A 19,505-nucleotide genomic window follows, 5' to 3' on the forward strand; every position below is an offset into this window, starting at 1 on the left:
AGCCAGGGCAGGATCGGAATGTTGAGAAGGTTTGGGGGGCTCAACAGGCAGAAAAGAGGATACTGTCTGCCTGAAAAACACACACACACACACACACACACACACACACACACACACACACACACACACACACACACACACACACACACACACACACACACACACACACACACACACACACACACACACACACACACACACACACACACACACACACACACACACACACACACACACACACACACACACACACACACACCTCTCTCTGTCATGGCCTCTGATCCTACTGTATGTGTGGCACGCAACATGCTTTAAAGCGAGAACTATGAGGCACAACACTGTCTGCCTGGGGAATTCTCTACCTCTACATCACTTTCTCCTCCTTTGCACATCTCTCTTTGCCTCACTTCTACGCTCCCTCACTCTCTTCCCTGACTCTGACTCTACAGAAACCCTGAAAGACTTTTTGCTTGCACAGCCTTCCCACAAGTCTCTCTCTCTCTCATAGCCAAAGAGCAGAAGAGACGGCAAGCCCATGCTCAAAAGTGATCAATTTTTAATTTCTCACCACTTTTTCATGTTGTGTCAGAGAGAGATGTCAGTAAACAGGAGCCCTGGGGAGGCTACAGGAAGAGGGGGCGGTGGTAGATGAGGGAAGTGCAGGTGAGGAGGAGAAGGGAAACGACTGAGAAAGTGGAAAAAGCAAACCAAGGTTTACAATCACAGTGTGCTAACCGATATCTTTTCTTCATTATCGCTGATCAAATACAGGAATTCATCACATGTCTATTACATATGATCACTATCAAGCTCATCACCTGTGATATATAATATAAATATCTTCATGTATCTTTCAATGCATCAATTCATGGCTCGTGTCGAGCTGTTTTATTCGTGCCACAAGCTGGCTGAGCTCTTCATGGTGACACAGGCAGTGAAAACGAGCAGGAAATCTAACTGTTCCATATCAAGGAATATTTGTACTGCTTCTAATGTGACTTAAATACCTTGTTCCACAGCTGAGTGGGCTAGCACCTGCTGCAAGCGGAAGCTAGCCTATTACAGCTCAGTACAGAGCTGTTGCTAATTTTCTGATTCAATTAGCATGCCTCAGAGCTTTCCACTCTAATTGCGAACTACTTCACAGTTACCTCTCTGATTAATCGCAGGCCATCTGCGAGCCATAGCACGCAGAAGTTGGTGGAGCAAATTTGTATATTCTCAAATATCAGCTGCACCGCCTTGAGTTGTTGAATAGGCTTCCACTGTATCTCAAATGGTCACAGAGTGGCCCTCATAACTGACTTGTGCCCTGATCCCATAGAACTGTGCATTTCACAAGAATCAAAGGCCACATCCTAATGTTATGCAATATTGCTATCAGGTTTTCATGATGTCCTTAAACAGAGTGACATTGGCTCTTGCTGCTTACAGTCCCTTTCAGACATACATTGTAAACCTGAAATTATCTAGACATTACCCAGAAGATCAGTGCAGACTTGCGTACTTGCTGATACTGATACCAGCTGTTTAAGCAGCATCAGAGGCATTTTCTAATACTGATATTGACCAATACTGATACTGAAACCACCCACATCTAATGGCTCAAACTGTTGCCTGTGTATCATATCGTTTATCCTGTCCTGGACTAAATTTTGAAGCCGTAAACCTGCGGCCCTGGTACCCCTAAGGCATTCTCAGTGGATCAACATTGACTGACTGTTGTTGGCCTGATACTCAATTTTTCCTAACCTCCCCCAACTGAACGACCCAGGACGGTGTAGTCTAGACCTGGAGGTCATAACCCTGTTCGAGACCCACCAGGAGACCCATCACCTCTCCTACCAAACCAGATCAATAGCTCTGTGTTGTCTGGGCTGTCGGCCAGTGTTTGCTTGTGTTGACCTCTGGAGCTCATGAAGAGCAGCGTAGGACAGATGACAGCAGAAACCGAGTAAAGCACCATGGCGGAGAAGATGAGGGCAGACAGTGGACAAGCTGCGGGGAGAAGGGCAGAGACACTGCTATCAAAGAAGAAAGGAACAGGGTCAGAGAGGAGAAAAGAGAAGGGTAGAGAGAACATGAGGAGCGGGCAATAACGAGTGTTCAAGAGAAAGCAAGTACGCCAATATCAAAGAGAAAGGAGTGGAGCAGAGGTGAGCAGATAGCTTTGACAATGAAGGAAGCAGAAAGATGGTTAATGGAGTGGAGCTTCGGTCAGGGGTAAGGCTGTGGTATCTTGCTCTCAATCCCCCACAATCCTCCTCTATGTTCTCCAACCCAGCCCTGTAGACAAATCTGAAACCAAGGTCAAAGCAGTGTTTACACAGCCTTTAGCCCAAATTACATCATCCAAACTCTGGCCCGCTGAATGCATCACACTTTCACTGAGAGTAAATGACCTGGCAGACTGCCGTCCCGCTGACAGAGAAGAAACAGAGATAACGAGGGAAACAACGAGGGGGTAGAGTCAGATAAAGAGGAAAAAGTCTGATAAGAAAATGTAAAAAAGAAATGTCACAAGAACTTGGCATGTAGAAACTTATCCGGGTGCTCAATTTGTGCCACAAAAACAATGAAATGCCCCCAAAACACACATACCCAACATGATTGTCCTTCTGTCTGTGTCAGTGTTTCCCCCTTATGAGTCCACACACTGAACAACAAGGGAGCATAATGCATATTGTTGCTGGCTCCCAATAATGATGCATAACCCGGTGGCTGCACAGGAATATAATACCAATATGTCAGGTCTCTGATTTGGCCACAATTTGCATGGTTATAATAGCTTATCGACTGGCTCAAGGTTGAGCAGGGCCAGGCGGCTTCACTGTAATGACTGGCCGTGTGCCTCCGACAGTTTATTTCAAGCTTCTGTGGCTCAGTCAGCCGGCCCCCTATCTCGTCAATACCCAATCTTGATCCCACTGTCTGCATCCTGACAAAATCTGCACAAACATGTCTGCCAACGACCTCACCTCCACCTCCTCCATCCCCTTCTACCCAGTGTGTTTTTTTTCTTTAAATTATTCTTGTATCATACAAGCATTTCCCATGGAGATCAATACAGGTGCAATTCATTAGGGCTCCCAAAAACCTGCTTGTCTGCAAGCATTTGCCCGTATAACAGCTATCGACTGCTCCAGGTTTGGCCCGGCGCCACCTCATTCAACGTCTGTGCAACAACACAACAGGCGAGCTCCAGAAGCAGAAACAAACTTTTTGAAATTAAAATTATGGATTTTGTTTGAAACAAGAAAAAAGAGCAATGATGTGACCTCTATCAAGCATCTGTATTTAGAATGTTATTATTTTAAGTGATCCACAAACTGTTTTAGCTTGATTGAGAAATCTCTCATCATTGCTTTGATATAAACGTGTGACAATTTTTCCAGAACTAAAATGACTGACAGTTGGGTAAATAAAACAGATACACACTCCTTGCTTGGAAATAGATGTGGTCAATGAGAAGCTTTTCTTAATCATATGCTGAAATTTTACTTTGAAAATTAAAATACAGAAAGAAATTACATAACATAAACACCTCAAATAATTTCATTTTAGAGGGGAAAAATTTTCTCCAGTATTACATGTCCGCGTTCCAGCAATAGCTGCAAGTTGTGGTGAAACAGTCACCGCTTTAAACACAAGGTTAATAGGTACGTTTCCATCATGGTTCTATACCTGGAATAAGGCGGGTTTCCCTTGCCTAAATGCCCCTAATTTGAATGTGAGCCGCCTAAGCATTGACGACGGTCTTAATGTCTATACGTAAAAGATGCGCTGAACGGTTCGCAGTGGTTTGATGGGGAGGTGGAGTGTTTGTAATGTGAAAGCAAATTTAAGTAATGTGAGTACAAACGGGCCACGGGGGAAGAGGGAGGGACAATTACTCTAAAGCACCGCATGGCACGAATGGACAGAGTTTGCCCTAAAGTGATCGTTTCTTTGCCCTGAAAAAGAGCAGGGCCTTTTTTTCTTCCCTGAAAAAAGCCTGGATGCTAATTAGATAAAACTCTAAGCGGGGTGTGACGTAGGTAGTACTGCAGCCACTACAACACGCAGCATTTTTAAAAGCCAGTGAAGTAGAAAGTAGACAAGCCTGTAAATGTTTTCATTTGTCCAGGTCATCGTTATCCCCAAAGCAATTTCAGTCAAAAGCAATGGTCCAAGGTTGGACCAGTCCCAGCCTGGTCAGATGCGTACATGAACTGATGAAACCTCTTGGATGAGAGGTGAAACGTCTTCCTAGACAAATAACCAAGTCCAGTTGCTTTTGACTGAAATTGCTTTGGGGATAGAGAGTCGACACTTTTATCCAGTGGTGTAGTGCTATTGTGCGCACAAAACACATCTGTGAATGCGCTTGTTGAAATGAGATGAGGTGGAGTGTTATCTTTCTTGTTACTTGTGCATGAATTGATGTTGTGAATCAAACGGGCCACCTTAAATGTCAAAATGATAACCAACTCTGTTTTAATCATCTTTCTTGAACAACATACATTTTAATAACGGTTGGATCTTGAAGTTGTCATTAAACTGTCTGAATGTCAACCAGATTATTCAAACTGCAACTATTCTGTTATTCTCACTTGGAGAAAGAAGTGCAGCAGCGCAGCGACCAAATATGTTTGCCTTGAAATATAATTGATAATGCAGTTTTGTTGTATGGGAAACTAATTTCTTATCTTTTTTAAATATTTATGAGGACAGGGCTCAAGGAACATATGCAAAGGTAAGGGGAACACAAACAAGATACTGGATATGTGCTGAAGAAAGGTGGAAAGGAAAGAGGTGGATAGCAGTAAATAAGTAAGGAAAAGGACAGAGGTCTGTCTTCATGAGTACTCCATGAGTTTGTCAGTGGAAGTCCTTTCCTTCCAAACAGACTACAACACCTGAGTGTTATTGCTCCAATACTAACATTCTCTGAGTCTTTGTCAAGGGCATCACCTTGAGAGAAAGTCTTCAGGTGCAGGGGAAGGAGGTCAAACAACAACACAAGCCCTGCGATCCCTGCTCTTCCCCTTCAAGGACCGAGTGTAGCTATTCATAGAATAAACCTCTTCCCTTGTGAAACAAACACAACCTGCTCAAAACTTTCATGCACAAAATTTGTTCTGCTTTGTACATTTAGACGTTTCCTCCCTGCAATCATCCCATTCTGTTGAAACCTACATGTAAATGCAATGAACAATACATAAGATGGTTAACATAATGTCATTTTAAGGTAGAATATAAAGTGCTGGATTTTCGGAGTAAAATTGTCACAACATACATAATGAGTTGTGTAAGTGAGCTGCTTTTTCACATCCGTATCAGTGTTATCTCATCAATTATCTATTTAAACATCACTTACCTTCTGTCTACAAATGACACTCAACAGCATCTAACAAGGAAATCCCAATTACTACTCACACAAGAACACAAAACAAATCTTTATTTTTAGTTAATGCGACTCTGGGATATTTGACAGAAACAAATGGATGAGAATATCCCGGCGTTAGATATTTTTGGAATATCATAAAAAAATTAAATTGTTTAAAGATTTTTGTTTTGATCAAAAGGTGAATGCTGCACTGTATTGTAAAACAAAGCCAAAAAAGCTTCCCACTGGTTGTCTGATCACAAACCTATCCCATTGCCTTGATAAATCAATTTTGAAACATCTCTGTTTTGGCTGTTATGAAGCCATTTCCAAAATACAAAGGAGGCGGAGGGAGTGTAAGAGGGAGAAGAAAGGGATCAATCAAAAGGGGTGGTGGAAACAGGCAAGCAGTGGTCCTCGGTCGAGAGGTCAGAGTGAAGGCAGTGCGGCCATGCCCACTGTGGGCACTCAGCTGGAACTAAACGTGGACGCCGAGACGCCAACTATTGGAGCACTGCCAAGGACTTTTCCCCCTGCTGCGCTGTCTCTCTCTTTTTGACCGAGATTAAACAATGAGTTGGAACTCAATGCCTCCCGCCCCACAACCCCACTCCACCTGCCCCTCAACTTCCCCACACTTCATCCCCCTACCCCATTTTGCACTCATTCAGTCACTGAGCTTAACATCTTCATTACGGCAAGTGTGGGGACGGTACTACGGAGGAAGACTCCTGAAGGAAGGGAAATAGAACGACAGAGGGGTAAACTTAAGAACTCTGATAGCTATGGTACCCAAAATATTACACTCATTTATATTTCAACACCCCTCTGGGTGATTGTGTGGTTATGGCCTTGTGTGTGTGTTATTTTGCAGGACTACCTTCTCTGGGATGTGCGAGAGAGACAATAGGGCCAGTGAGCTAGTCCAAACAGCTGTGAGTGTGCTGGGTGTCATACCGCCTCCATGCTCACACACACACACACACACACACACACACACACACACACACACACACACACACACACACACACACACACACACACACACACACACACACACACACACACACACACACACACACACACACACACACACACACACACACACACACACACACACACACACACACACACACACACCATCTGTGAAAACCAACACATGACGGAGCAAATGGGATTACAGTATGGAGGAAGACAAGGAGGATGATCCAAACACCATAATATCATTTCTAAGAAGGGATGGGGCAGGGCATTGGGCGGGCAGGTGGGGGCAGGCTAGGGTGAGAGGTTTTCCAGGGGGATGGGACAGGGGCTTAGTTGGTCAGAGGTCAGACCTACAGTGCAACGATCTAATGGCTGTCTGGTTTGTGCACCACGGCTTAGCTCATGTTTTCCAAAAACAAGATACAGAAACTAGGCCAGGATTCAAGAGATGAAAAGCACCACAAATAGCACAAGGGGAAAAATGAAATGCACCAAAGTTCACATAGTTCAAATCTTTTTTAGCAGGAGAGCCTTGTTTATCTTAACTCCTCAGAGACTATAGTTATTCAGAGGAAAGCATTTGATACATAACAACACACAGAAATCCCTGATTACAATTTATGAAATATGAAACATACAAACATTAATATTGTACATTCTAATTTATAGTTTATATCTATCAACGTTGATTATGTTATAAGAGGTATATATACAGTATATATATATATACATGAGGTTTAATTTTTATATAAACTAAAGTCTGTTTATAGTACATTGCAGTTCATTGTGAAGGTTACAGACCAACATTGGACATAAACCTTATGGCATGGTCAACATCACAAGTATTAAGTGTCAGCTACTATTAGACCCTCAGGTTAAATCCTTGGTATACAGTATCGTGTCATTCAAAAGAAACATTTTCATATCACTTTATTATCATGTGATTTGTCGACAAATATTCAGTGTACTAAGAAGGAGATTAAGGTTGCATTAGAGGATTAGAGCTCTTTTAAGGAACCAGTAATGAATGCACAGTGACCCTCACACCCATCCATGCACACACATGCATCCGTAAAGAAATTACACACCAAGCTTGCCGTATATGAAAGAGATTACAACGTGATTTTCAAAATTGCAGTACAAAACAATCAATTTCTCTTTCATTCATCCATAGATGTATTCGTTTCTCTGTTGATTGGTTCCAGGGGCCATCTGTCTGACAGAAAAGGTTGATTTTGGGGCCAGAGCGGGGCAGGAATGCCTAGCATGGGTTTAAGCTGTAAGGTAGCATCAATGTCAAAAGTCTCATCGTGTGTAAGACTAAATCTCTGAGTTGGGTTGGGTTGGGTAGGTCTTGAGTAGGAACTACTGAGCCAATCTAACATGAACACATCCAGCGTGGTCCACAGGAGCCAGCCTGACATGTGACTGGCTGCGACACCTCAAGGTCAAAGGTCAATACAGATTTCAGCAAATCTGAGCAGGCACTGCATGAGCTTATATTCAGGGAGGGGAGGGGGCATGGCTTGGCCTCCAACCCTTACCCGCTAAGACCCTTGAAGTTTTCTACCCTGACCTAGACTTGACTCCTTCATCTGGGATGTTAGCTATACTAATTACTGCCTGATAGCCGCCTGGTGCCAAACGCAATTCACTTCCCCCCAATTCTCCTCGACTCCGCTCCAACAGCTGGTGCCAACCTCGCTTAGTGCTCATGAAGTGTTGCAGACACAAAGTGCGAGCCCCAACGTTTCTTCTGCTCTGGCAATCTACCTCTTTTGTTTAGGGTTTTGTTATCTGGCCACATGTTGTTCAGAGGGCAAGGTTGGGGGCAAAGGGGAGCTGCACTATGTAACATCAGAAGGTCGGCTGGCATGCACTCGGAAAGAAAAAAACCCCACAATTCATAAGCCCAATAAAAGGGGATTAAAATGGCACCAAAGATGGATTTGGAATTTACGCCACCAAATACTGACCCCACCCTTTTGTATCTCCAACTGTTTCCTCTGCGCCTGGATACTCTGTTGGAGTATGAACAAGGGACAAGGTATGGTGGTTAGGTAGGGGGCCAGAGACACAGACACACCGTTGAGGTGACTTGGGCTCAAGGATGGGGTAGGGAACCCAATTTATTTCCTCTATGACCTAAGGCCCTCCCCGTACAACCTTCTGGCGCCCTCTGCTACCTGATGTGCATGTCTAACACTTGGCCTTAGACCCTGTACTGTGCCCCCTGAGCAACTCTCACATCTCACTGCAACAGCTAGTCATATCTTGGAAGCCAGAGCAAGCCCAAATCAATGTGAGTTTGTCTGTGGTTATCAGCAAGTGGGTGTATATATGTGTGTGTGCATGTGTCTTTAGGGGTGTATCACTAAGTGTGTCTACATGTGTAGGGCTATCTCTGAGCATGTCCATGTGCATTTGAATCTGCAAGCATACAATTCGTGTGTGTGTGTGTGTGTGTGTGTGTGTGTGTGTGTGTGTGTGTGTGTGTGTGTGTGTGTATGCAGACAAGTGGTCGTCTATGTTGATTAGATAGGAGGTGAGCCCCGCAGTAGGCGGACATATTGGCTGACCAGCACACAGATGCAGAGGCAGGGGGAAAGGCATAAGTGGTGTTTTTCCGCTGGCTTTGTAGTTTAGCCCTGAGAGGCTCACAGAGGTGATAACCAGTCGGTCTCTAGGTCACCCAGATAGCACGCCTGTACACACAGCATTCTTCTTCTTGGGAGGATATACACACGAGTGTAGGTGCGGATCTGTAAGCACAGGAATGCATGGACCCATATCTTCACCCAAGTATAAAGGATCAAACCACAAAACCACATCTTTGAATGACCCGTCACACATGACACAGTTAGTGGGCCACAGGGGAATTAACCCAATTTTCAGAGTGAAAGGATGGACAGAAAGATATATAACAAAAAATATATACATTATACATCTGTAAACAGAAATTATATGAGAACACCAGTGGACAAACCCTAAACTCCAGAATATCATAGTTTACCATGATAAAAAAGGGTTTCCTCGGCTTGAAATGTGTCAGCCATCTCAATTTAAGAGGCCACTTGAGAAAAAATCACATGGAGAGAGTGGACAGTAGAACAAGTGAGATGAACATCATTTCAAATTAGATCATTCAAAAATTAAGGCAATTGTTTACAGAGCGATTGATTTGGTGGTAAGACAAACCCACTCAGTTACACACTGAGGACAACATACTAAACTCCACTTTATGACACATTTATCGCACTGTTGTTTCAACTCAGTGCCAGACCGTATTTCAGAGCTGAAAAGTCAGCTGACACACAGGTCAGAGATCACTTGATGCTGCTCAGAGCAGTGACAGGCCAGTGATGGTCAGAGGATGTTGGTGGATAAACAAGAGAAGCAGGAAAGAGGGTTGAGGATTAGGAGCCATAGCATCAGTGAGGGATCAGTGCAGGCTATCTCATTACTCCCAGGCACAATAAGCACAACAACTCTCCAAGCACTTTATAATTGCTGCTTCCTACAAAGCTGTGTTTATTACCCCTTTCTACTCCTTGGTGCTTTCACTAGAAAAAAAATCATCCTCTAATTGCCGCATTTTTCAAATACTAGCACACATCGGTTTCACGGGCGGTTTGTCTCCTGTCCTAGAGATGGCTGGTTAATAAAGTTTTTATCTGTCAACAAGAAGCACGGGGGAGGATCCAAGGTCACCGCTGCATACTCAAAACCTGGCTGGTCGTGGAATCCACCATCACTTTTGTTTACATAATTATATAAATAAGATGTAATTTTCTTTTCTCAGCAAAAAAAGCTAAGTAAACATTATAATTTGAGGCTGATTACGACTCAAGGACTTTCAAGGGTGATTTTTTTTCTTTTATTTTCTAATCATCTCATTGGCAATTATGTGCATTCCAAATACATTCTCACAGATAATTCCATGTTTGTTCTTTTTTATTTAATAACAATCATATTAAATGTGCATTTAATTATAACCTAATTATGCAGAAGACAAGAGAGGGGGTAAATCTCCTGCCACACATATAGCAAAAAGCTTTAGCTAAACAGGAGCTGTGGGTTTAAACTCAAAGAAGAAAAATTAAAATCATTCAGTCTTATAGTGTGCACAAATGGATATGTCAGCATTGGTTCAATTCATTAGTTGGGCATACAGTATATGTGTGTGTGTGTGTGTGTGTGTGTGTGTGTGTGTGTGTGTGTGTGTGTGTGTGTGTGTGTGTGTGTGTGTGTGTGTGTGTGTGTGTGTGTGTGTGTGTGTGTCAATCAATTAACAGCCAAACCTTATGAAATGACCTCATGAGCCCATAATAATAACAGTCTAATTTAAAAAGAAATGTATAACAAGCCCAACAGAGCAAGGTAAGAACAGTACAATAAAGACAAAAATATATCATAAAAAAAACATATATTATCAATCTAATTAAAATTGAGGAGCAACTAAGAATCTGTTTGCACCACAAAATAATTAACACATCTGTCTTTGGAGTAATTTACAAATTGTTCGCCACTCTAGGTAAATTAAGATAAGCTGGCACATAAACTCCATGGGCCTGTTTTAAGGGTATACAGGGTAGACCAAAATTAGCAGTTGGTCTAATGCTACAAATCAAATTAAATACATTTATTGTTGGTTTAACAACAAAGTATAACTGTAATGTTTGCAGTTAATTACTTTATGCTGACAAAAATGAACTTACATAAATTATGTATATATAATTATTATTTTTTAATTACATCCATCAGTACTTGTGGGTTTTTCTTCATTCCTTGTAAATTCCTTGTTAGGGTAAATGTCGTTAATCTTGAATAAATACATGGTGGAGAATTGAATTAGCTTTGTGTTGGTTTTTTTTGGCAGCATGAACTTATAAGTATCTATGGTGACACTCTCATATGATTACTCAATGGATTAACCTCTCCCTGCTCTAATCTACTTTATCCCATCGACTAAGTTCACCTAGTGGCAGGCTCCGCTGTGAGGAATACTACATTTACTGCCAAAACATTTACAATATCAAGACTGAAATATGATAATGTATTTCAGAAGTAATGTATGCATTAGTTAATGGAAATTAAATGTAAAAAAACAAAACTCCAGTAATGAGGAGCAGACGTGCCGCTATTAAGGTGTAAGGTTTTCCTATTTGGCTTGGTTATCCTTTCATCTTCTCACAGACAAGGTCAATTCCAATAATGATGATGAGTATCATCAGAGGGGTGTTGCTACATGGATAGCATCACTGTAATAGGAACGCATGCCTTGTTAATGAGGACACACTGATACTGGGAGACTAGAGGAGTAAGTTGGTTGCTAAGACTCATAATGCACTGGTTAGGATTTTTTGTGCCCCACTGGGATATATTCGATTATTCCACAACAAGGAATGCACCTAAAACCGCTCTAAAGCCACAATAACACAGCATGTTATTAAGGTATTTCCTGCTTTTCTAACTAAACCACAATCTGAACTGGTAGACATTGTAGAATCCCAAATGGCCACTGATGATCAAGAACCAACTTGCCACCGTTTCTCATCCTCATCTCTACACTTGATCCTGTGACTGTCAAATATGGAGGCTTCGTGTGTTCTTTTCTCAAAGTGGTTCGCCACATGTCGAGGTCAGGGGTAAAGGCTGGGCGGATTAGAGCCTATATCGAGTCAATGAGAAAAGGCCATATGGGCAAATGAGATCTATGTCCATGAAGCACTAATCTGGGGATGCCCTCTGAGTGACCAGGGATGGACACTACCCAGAGAAGCTCAGAGGCTTGGGGATTCGAAAGCAGCCTGTGACCTGATCTACTGTACCCTGTACGTTAGCTCCCCCATCTGACCCTGCATACTCAGAGAGGAAGGAGCCTGGCTTTCAACATGGAAAGGATTAAAACACTATCAGAGTAAACAGATACAGAGTACTGTGCAATTGTATTAGTGCCATTCATCCAAAATGCACACAGACTGAAATTGAATGTAGGTAACATAAAGAAATGGTTACAATGTTCAGAATATGTACAGTAATATTCCCTCAAATATTTAAACAATTCTCAACATTGTCTGAAAGTTCCACATTTAAGTCAAAGCATTTCCAACATAATGGCTTAGCTACTGCATACTATAGATACAGAATAACTTCTATAGAAAGAGAGAGAGTTATTAGCAGACTGCTGAAAAAATGCTTGGTGTTTGCCCCACAGCAAGTAAAAAAAAGACAAAGAAAAGCATAAATAAAGCAGTAGGAGGTATGGCAATAGCAAAAATAAAAGTGGAGATAAAACTAGAAGGAGGGAGGTATTTATTAGCGATACTGTCCCAGTGATTGGTTGCGAGCCAGGTAGCGGAAGGACAAATGGACAAATCTGAGGAGCTAATAAGAGTGAATACGGAACGGCCCTCATGGGCAAATCTGGCACTAAGATGATAATGAGATTATAAAACCCCACTATATTGCAGCAAATTGTTTAAATGTTTCATTGAACCTTGTTGAACTTTCATTTATGCATGCCAGGCTCTTTCCCTTTTTGTCGCTCCCCTTTCTTCTTTTCCCCAGAATGATGGGTAGAGTTGGAGAAAGAAGGAGAGGATAAAATGCCTCCTGGATAGAGTTTATCTAATGCAGGGGTGAACTAAAGACCACAGACTGTGCTTTCCAGACACGCTTCTAGTTAGCATAAACACAATAGCCTAAACTGTGAAGCAATAGGGTTCTGCGTGTGAGATATGATTAGGAATCACACTTCATATCGTGTCAGCAAAGCATCCCTCATACATGCATGTGTCACATATACTACATATCTATTGATAGAATACCTATGCCCACTCCGAAGCGGTAATTTAACCTAAACACCAACAACAACAATAATGCTTAAAACCTGTATTGTGTTATGATTTATATCCTCGAGACGTTCACACGGCAGCTCCAAAAGAACTTCTATTTGACAATATTTAATTGTAATCTACGGCTAAGTAGCAATGAATGAACATTGATGTTTAGCCACCAGTTTGCTTACAAATTTATTTAAAAGGAAAACAAAAAGAGAAAAAAATTGCAAGAAATGACATAAAGAAAAGAAAGGGGAGAAAGGATAAAGTGGAATAAAAGTACACAGTATCAGTTTTTCCAACTTTACTTACGCTTTTGCTGTCTGTCCTACACTTGGATGTAGCTCATTAAAGATCCTAGATCATAGAAGTTAGTAGATTTGATGAACTATCATGCCAATGCTGTCACATTCATTTTACTGTTGAAAATGAGATGCATTGGTCTCAAATACTAGTCAATCTGTGTATACTACCAAAAATACTTCAAATAATTATAATACATGAAAAAACACTATTTCTATTATTGTTACAGCTGCTACTTGTACAAATGTCTTTTTAAAATCAATTACTACTAAATCAATATTTCCACATAACTCAAATGAGCTGTACAGATAAGCTAATGCAATAGTCAACATTTCATGAACATCTCATCGCTGCTGAAGAATTATATAGTGTTTAACTTTGACAAGCTTGTACAATTATTAGCTTGACATATTGATCTTCGTTTCCTGCCGTTTGTCAGTCAAGATAAACAAATGGCAACACCCTTGTCTTGGACCTATAGCAAGGGCTTGTCTATTGACCATGTCGGCATATCTTTCTGATCTGGGTGAAGATTCATGTCCGACAGAAAGCAAAACACTGGAACAGATCAATAAACACAGGCGGTCTGCGAGAATTGAATCAAAGAATTGAATCAAAGTGGTCAAGTCTTTGATTCAAAGGAAATATCCCTAAGAGACAGCAACCTACATGACGGAACAGATTCCCCTGTCATCATGCAACAATACTGTGACCCGAGAATGGACTGAGATCAGTGTTGCGTCAAAGACACAAAGTGAAGATTTGGCAGAGGAGTCCATCAAGGTTGGTTCAGATGTTTAATGATGTTTCAATGATGGTTGCTGCAAAAGTTCCTAATGTGAGGCTACATTTCCATTGGTCTATTTTCTCTGTGCTTCTTCTCCCCTCGGGCTATTGAGACAGGGGGTTAAACCAAACCTAAAATCTAAAATTTTAAATTCTAAGATGCAGAGAAAACCTAATATTTCTGTCATGGCCTGAGCTATTTCATATAAGCACCTAATCAAAAATCTATGCAAACTTCAGGCCAAAATGAAATATATATGGTACTGCAATCTGTATTTTTTTCAAGAAGAGGTTTGCATCTCAAGCTTTAGCTTCAATTTCATGCGTCTAAATGTGTTTCTACATTAATAAAGGATTTTTTACATCTTTAGCCAGAGCTGGGATCAAATTAGCTAAGGAACCCCTAATTTGGCAAACACATTTTCCTTTTGTTTCCTTTCTTCCAGCTGTCACAACCTTAAACTTCTTCATCTACACCTGCAGCCTTTCAATGACTCCATATCAGATGTCAGAAAATCCATACAAATAAAAACCAAAGTAAAAGTAAATGTAAATCCACGAGAAAAGAATTTCAGTATAGTCAACACTCTCCATTACTCATATCCTCTGTTTATCTCTTATACACCAGACTGTTGATAATGAGCCAAGGTACCACTTGAGCCAAGGCAGCTGAGAGTTAAATACATTGTGATCCGTTCCATTGCAAAGGTGCTTCACAATATAACAAACCCCATATGTTTGCACCGTTCATGTCCCCAGCATTCGTTACCCTGGCACTCGTGTCAAGAAGTGGACCACCAAAAGATAGCAACAAAATTGAGACATCGTGAAACAGATTTTGACTTGGTTTGGTTTTAAAAAAGTGGAAGTTTTTGCCTCACCTCTTAAAACTCAATGACTACAACCTCTTTGTCCCATGACAAAAAACACGGTTATCGAGGACTAAACAAGCTCCCAATTCCCTAGCTGTTACATACCATAAATATTCCAGATCTAGTTATTAATGTCTGGAGAACATTAAAGAAGTCAACACAAACAACAAAGCCTTTTCCAACTAAACACCAGTTGTACATGAATAATTTTCTTATCCATCAAAAGTATAATCAGTGTACTAAGAACTTAAAGTAATCGATGTTTCCTGTTAAGACATCAGACGACAAGGGGTTTTAATAATATATTAATAATGTTGATATTTTGCTTTGATTCTAAAACTTGCATTTTTCTGGTATCTTCAAATCAGGGTATCCATAGAATAGAAGAAAAAAAGAAGCCAAGGTTAAGACATTTTGTTTTGTTCTTGCTGAATAGACCAAGTTGCTGAAAAATAAGTATCCCAGATAATGTCATGGCATAAAGCTTCTGAAACTAAGCCTGGTCCTTAACAGTCTATAAACACAAATCACACAAGGAGGAAAAAGAAAACTGATAAAAAAAGCTCTCTGAACAGCTCTTAAAGTGTCCACACCAATCACTCATTTCAGATGTAAGTGTTCTTCTCTTCATTTAATATGATCCAAACTCTGTTGCGTTAAACTGGTGCAATCGACCAATCACCACCAGGAAGTGTTCTCCGATTTACCTCAGGCACTAATGAAAAATAAATCGTCATAAAGTGTCATTGTTTGATGTTTGGGTATCAAAAGGAAACATTACATAGATTGAAACAATACAAAGAGCATTCTAGAATCCCTGCTCAACTAAAATACATCCATTATAAGTTTGTATTCTGACCATGTGGTTGTAGTTTATGATATAGAAGTATAATCACAAAACAAACCAAAATGTTATTCCATCTCACAAATCAGTACTTGATAACTGGTCTCTGACAGACACACCATTCTCAGACATCAGGAGTCATTGGCCTCAGCATTTTCCACATCATAATGATATGATCTGTCACAAATATGACCCAGACAATAGCCTGATCCAACCTTGGTGAATCCAGGTCAGAGGTTAGGGTCCAGTTCACCAGAGTTTACTTGTCTATTTCCTGCAACACTATCGCAACGTGTGCCGGTGAGGCTAAGAAAACACAGAATCACATATGTGAAAACATAGGCACACACACATACACATTTTCATGTGATCTTCCAAAGAGGCAGCGGACTTCCACTTTACCAAGCTGAAAAAACAGTGGTTGGAGGGGGTGAGGTCAATTTGAATGGGCCTGAGTTTCCTCTTAAAGCGTTAAGTCACACAAACATCAATCAGACAATGTGTGTAGTGAAGAGGTGCAGACAGAGGTGTTTCATGGTCAGCAGTGCGTGGATCAGGGTGGTCAGGGTTATACTCAAGTTAAACCTGCAGCAGGATAGAGCACATTTGCAATAAGAGCATGATAATGTGTGTGTTTTTATGTGTGTGTGTGTGTGTGTGTTCTCTGTATCAGCTTTTGTTCTCAGGCACTCTTTTGTGTCTCTGTGGTATCTTGGTACATTAATAACACTGAGCCACAAAAGCATGAGCCTTAGGTAAAGACGAAAGGCAGAGTGACCTTCCATGTCATTGCACAGGAATTATTTCTCATTTCTATAACAATATTGCATCACTTTTCCAGCCAAATCCCTGCTATTTTTAGTCAAGATACAAAAATCAAGAAAACCGTTCAACAAAATCCTAATTTTTAATTATGGAAAACCTAGTAGGCAAGCAAGAAAGGTGGGCACATCAAAAAAAAGGACATACAGTAGTGTATTTATGTTTTGATGAGTCTCTTTCAGTCTCTTTCTGCAGTCCATTAGGGTTAATTACAGCCTTGTGTTGGGATGCTTGTAACAGAGCAGGGTTGGTAATTAAAGTACAGGTAAGACATTAACTTACTTTTGTTAGCCATTAATCAGTGTTTACCTTCAGAGAGCTCTCCCTTTGTAATTAATAATCAGCTTGGACAATGAGTAATCACCCAAGAGGAAGTTGCGTGTGTGTGTGTGTTGAAATAGCATCTTTACTGATCAAACAACCCATCATACATTTGTCCAGAAAAAAGTCAATAAACTAGAAAACAAAAACATTGGAGCCATTAAAAAAAAAAGACTGTAAAACAGTTTTTTTCATCCATCTTCTTCTTGTAACCCTCATTCTCTCCTATCTTGCCACACACACACACGTCAGGCTTACACACACACACACACACACGGTTCCACTTTATCTGCATATTTAGCCTGTGTTCAGTGTGCTCCAAACTGATAAATTTCTGCTAGTGTGCCAGGCCACTGCCACACGCCAGAGCAATAACCTTCTTGGGGGAACAAATTCCCTTTGCAAGAAAAAGAAAGGAAAAGAAATGGAGTAAAAAGAAGAAAGACTAAGACAAAAAATTGAAAGGGATGGAGGGAAGCTAGCCAGTCAAATGCTAAGGGAATGAGTCCAGTTTTTACCACGTTTAAAACAAGAAATCGAGAGGTTAGTGGACACCCCTGCTATGCGTTATTCTCCCTCTCTCTCTGGGTCCTTCCAGTCCCGTCAGAGTGCCATGCTGGTATACCGGCATTGCTTCACATGATTAGGAGTAACAGACAAGCTCTGTCTCCACTTCCCCCTACCTCCCTCTGCCAAGAGTCTACCAGCATGGAAAACACAATCATCATATCATCACTGCTCCACACAGGGAGGCAGAACGCAAACAGAAGAGGGGAGAGGGAGATGTATAGAGAAAGTCCGAAGTGGAAGAAGAGTGAGGAGAGAGAGGAGAACAGATGCAGAGGCAGAAAAAGAGCAACTGCAAGACTCGTCCTTCAACCCATTCTCTCATCATGCTGCCTGACCATTCCCAGTGCCCATATTTAAGCCCACATCCAACACTTTCTTAGCCTTCAGACATCTTAGCGTGTGCGTGTGTGTATGCTTGCGTGTGTGTGTGTGTGTGTGTCTGATCACATGCCATTCTCCACAGCAGCCGAGTTGCCCCGGGCCTGGCTCATTCTGGCTCCGCACACTGGCTCGTTCTCTGTTGCTGAGACACTTTATGGTCAACCCTGATTACCCCTACACACGCACGCACTCACGCACACACACACACACACACACACACACACACACACACACACACACACACACACACACACACACACACACACACACACACACACACACACACACACACACACACACACACACACACACACACACACACACACACACACACACACACACACACACACACACACACACACACACACACATTCTCGTACCATAGCAACGCCGACAGCAGCAGTCATGGTAGCAGGAGCGGTGACTGTTGGGAGCTGTATGCGTGTTGATTGAAGTGCCGGGCCGTGATGCCCTGACAGACTTCCTTCAACCTTCTCTCAACCTCGTCACCTCTGTTGCTCTGCTGTGACTCTCGCCACAATGGCTGCTGCCTCTGAACCTGCCAGGCTGCCAAGGACACAAAGACGACCAAGACAACCTTTGACATCAGAAGCTGCCACCAAAAGACCAGAGACAAGCAGAGTTGGCAGCTCTGTTAACAGGCCAGAGACTCAGATCTATTCAGCTTGGCTAAAGTAGCAAAAGTCAATAGAGCACAAGTCAATAGTGCATGCATACAGATCAACGCTGTGTCAAACAGGTCTGTGATAGGACAATGTAAGGCATGGCAACAGTCTTAAAAAGTAGACTGTTGTTTCTTGGCTCAAAGGTTGCTGTCTTTTGACCGACAGCACTCATTGAGAGGAGACATAAAACATCACGGTAAAAAACTGACATTTGAACATGAAATACAGTATGGGTGTTTTATTGAAGACTAGATGACATTTGAAGGAGCTGATTCACCGTGAGATGATAAGGCCACCCACCCACACAGCACCATGTGGAACATGGTGTTTTAGTGGCCGAGATGAGATAGCAGTGTTGGAGATGTATTCACTAACATATGGAGCATGTGTAAGATGACCTATACATTCACCATGGTGTCACAGAGGGGCTTAAAAGGGAATGACATCACAAAGCAAGACAAGATCACAGTGATGATGGAAATGAGCGATGAGACAAGGATGTGAAAAAGTAAGTGTATGTATGCACAAGGGGAACAATCGACACTTAAACATACACATATAAAAGTGTAAAAACAGGTGAGTTAAATATTTATGACAGAAATATTACTTCCTTCTAAGACTTCCCTTTTCTTTCTGTGTGTGTGTGTGTGTGTGTGTGCGTGCGCGCACAGCTGTGCGTGTATGCCTGCATGTGTGTCACTCTTCAAACAACACTGCAATCATCAT

At 41.6% G+C, this 19,505-nt stretch overlaps 1 protein-coding gene across 1 annotated transcript in view; it reads right to left on the reverse strand.

Annotated features, from left to right (window-relative positions):
* Positions 1-19,505, reverse strand: part of arb2a (ARB2 cotranscriptional regulator A) — a 90,399-nt gene that overhangs the window by 25,519 nt on the left and 45,375 nt on the right. The window lies entirely within an intron of this gene.

This window comes from Echiichthys vipera (assembly GCF_963691815.1).
Source record: "Echiichthys vipera genome assembly, chromosome: 4".
NCBI lineage: Eukaryota > Metazoa > Chordata > Actinopteri > Perciformes > Trachinidae > Echiichthys > Echiichthys vipera.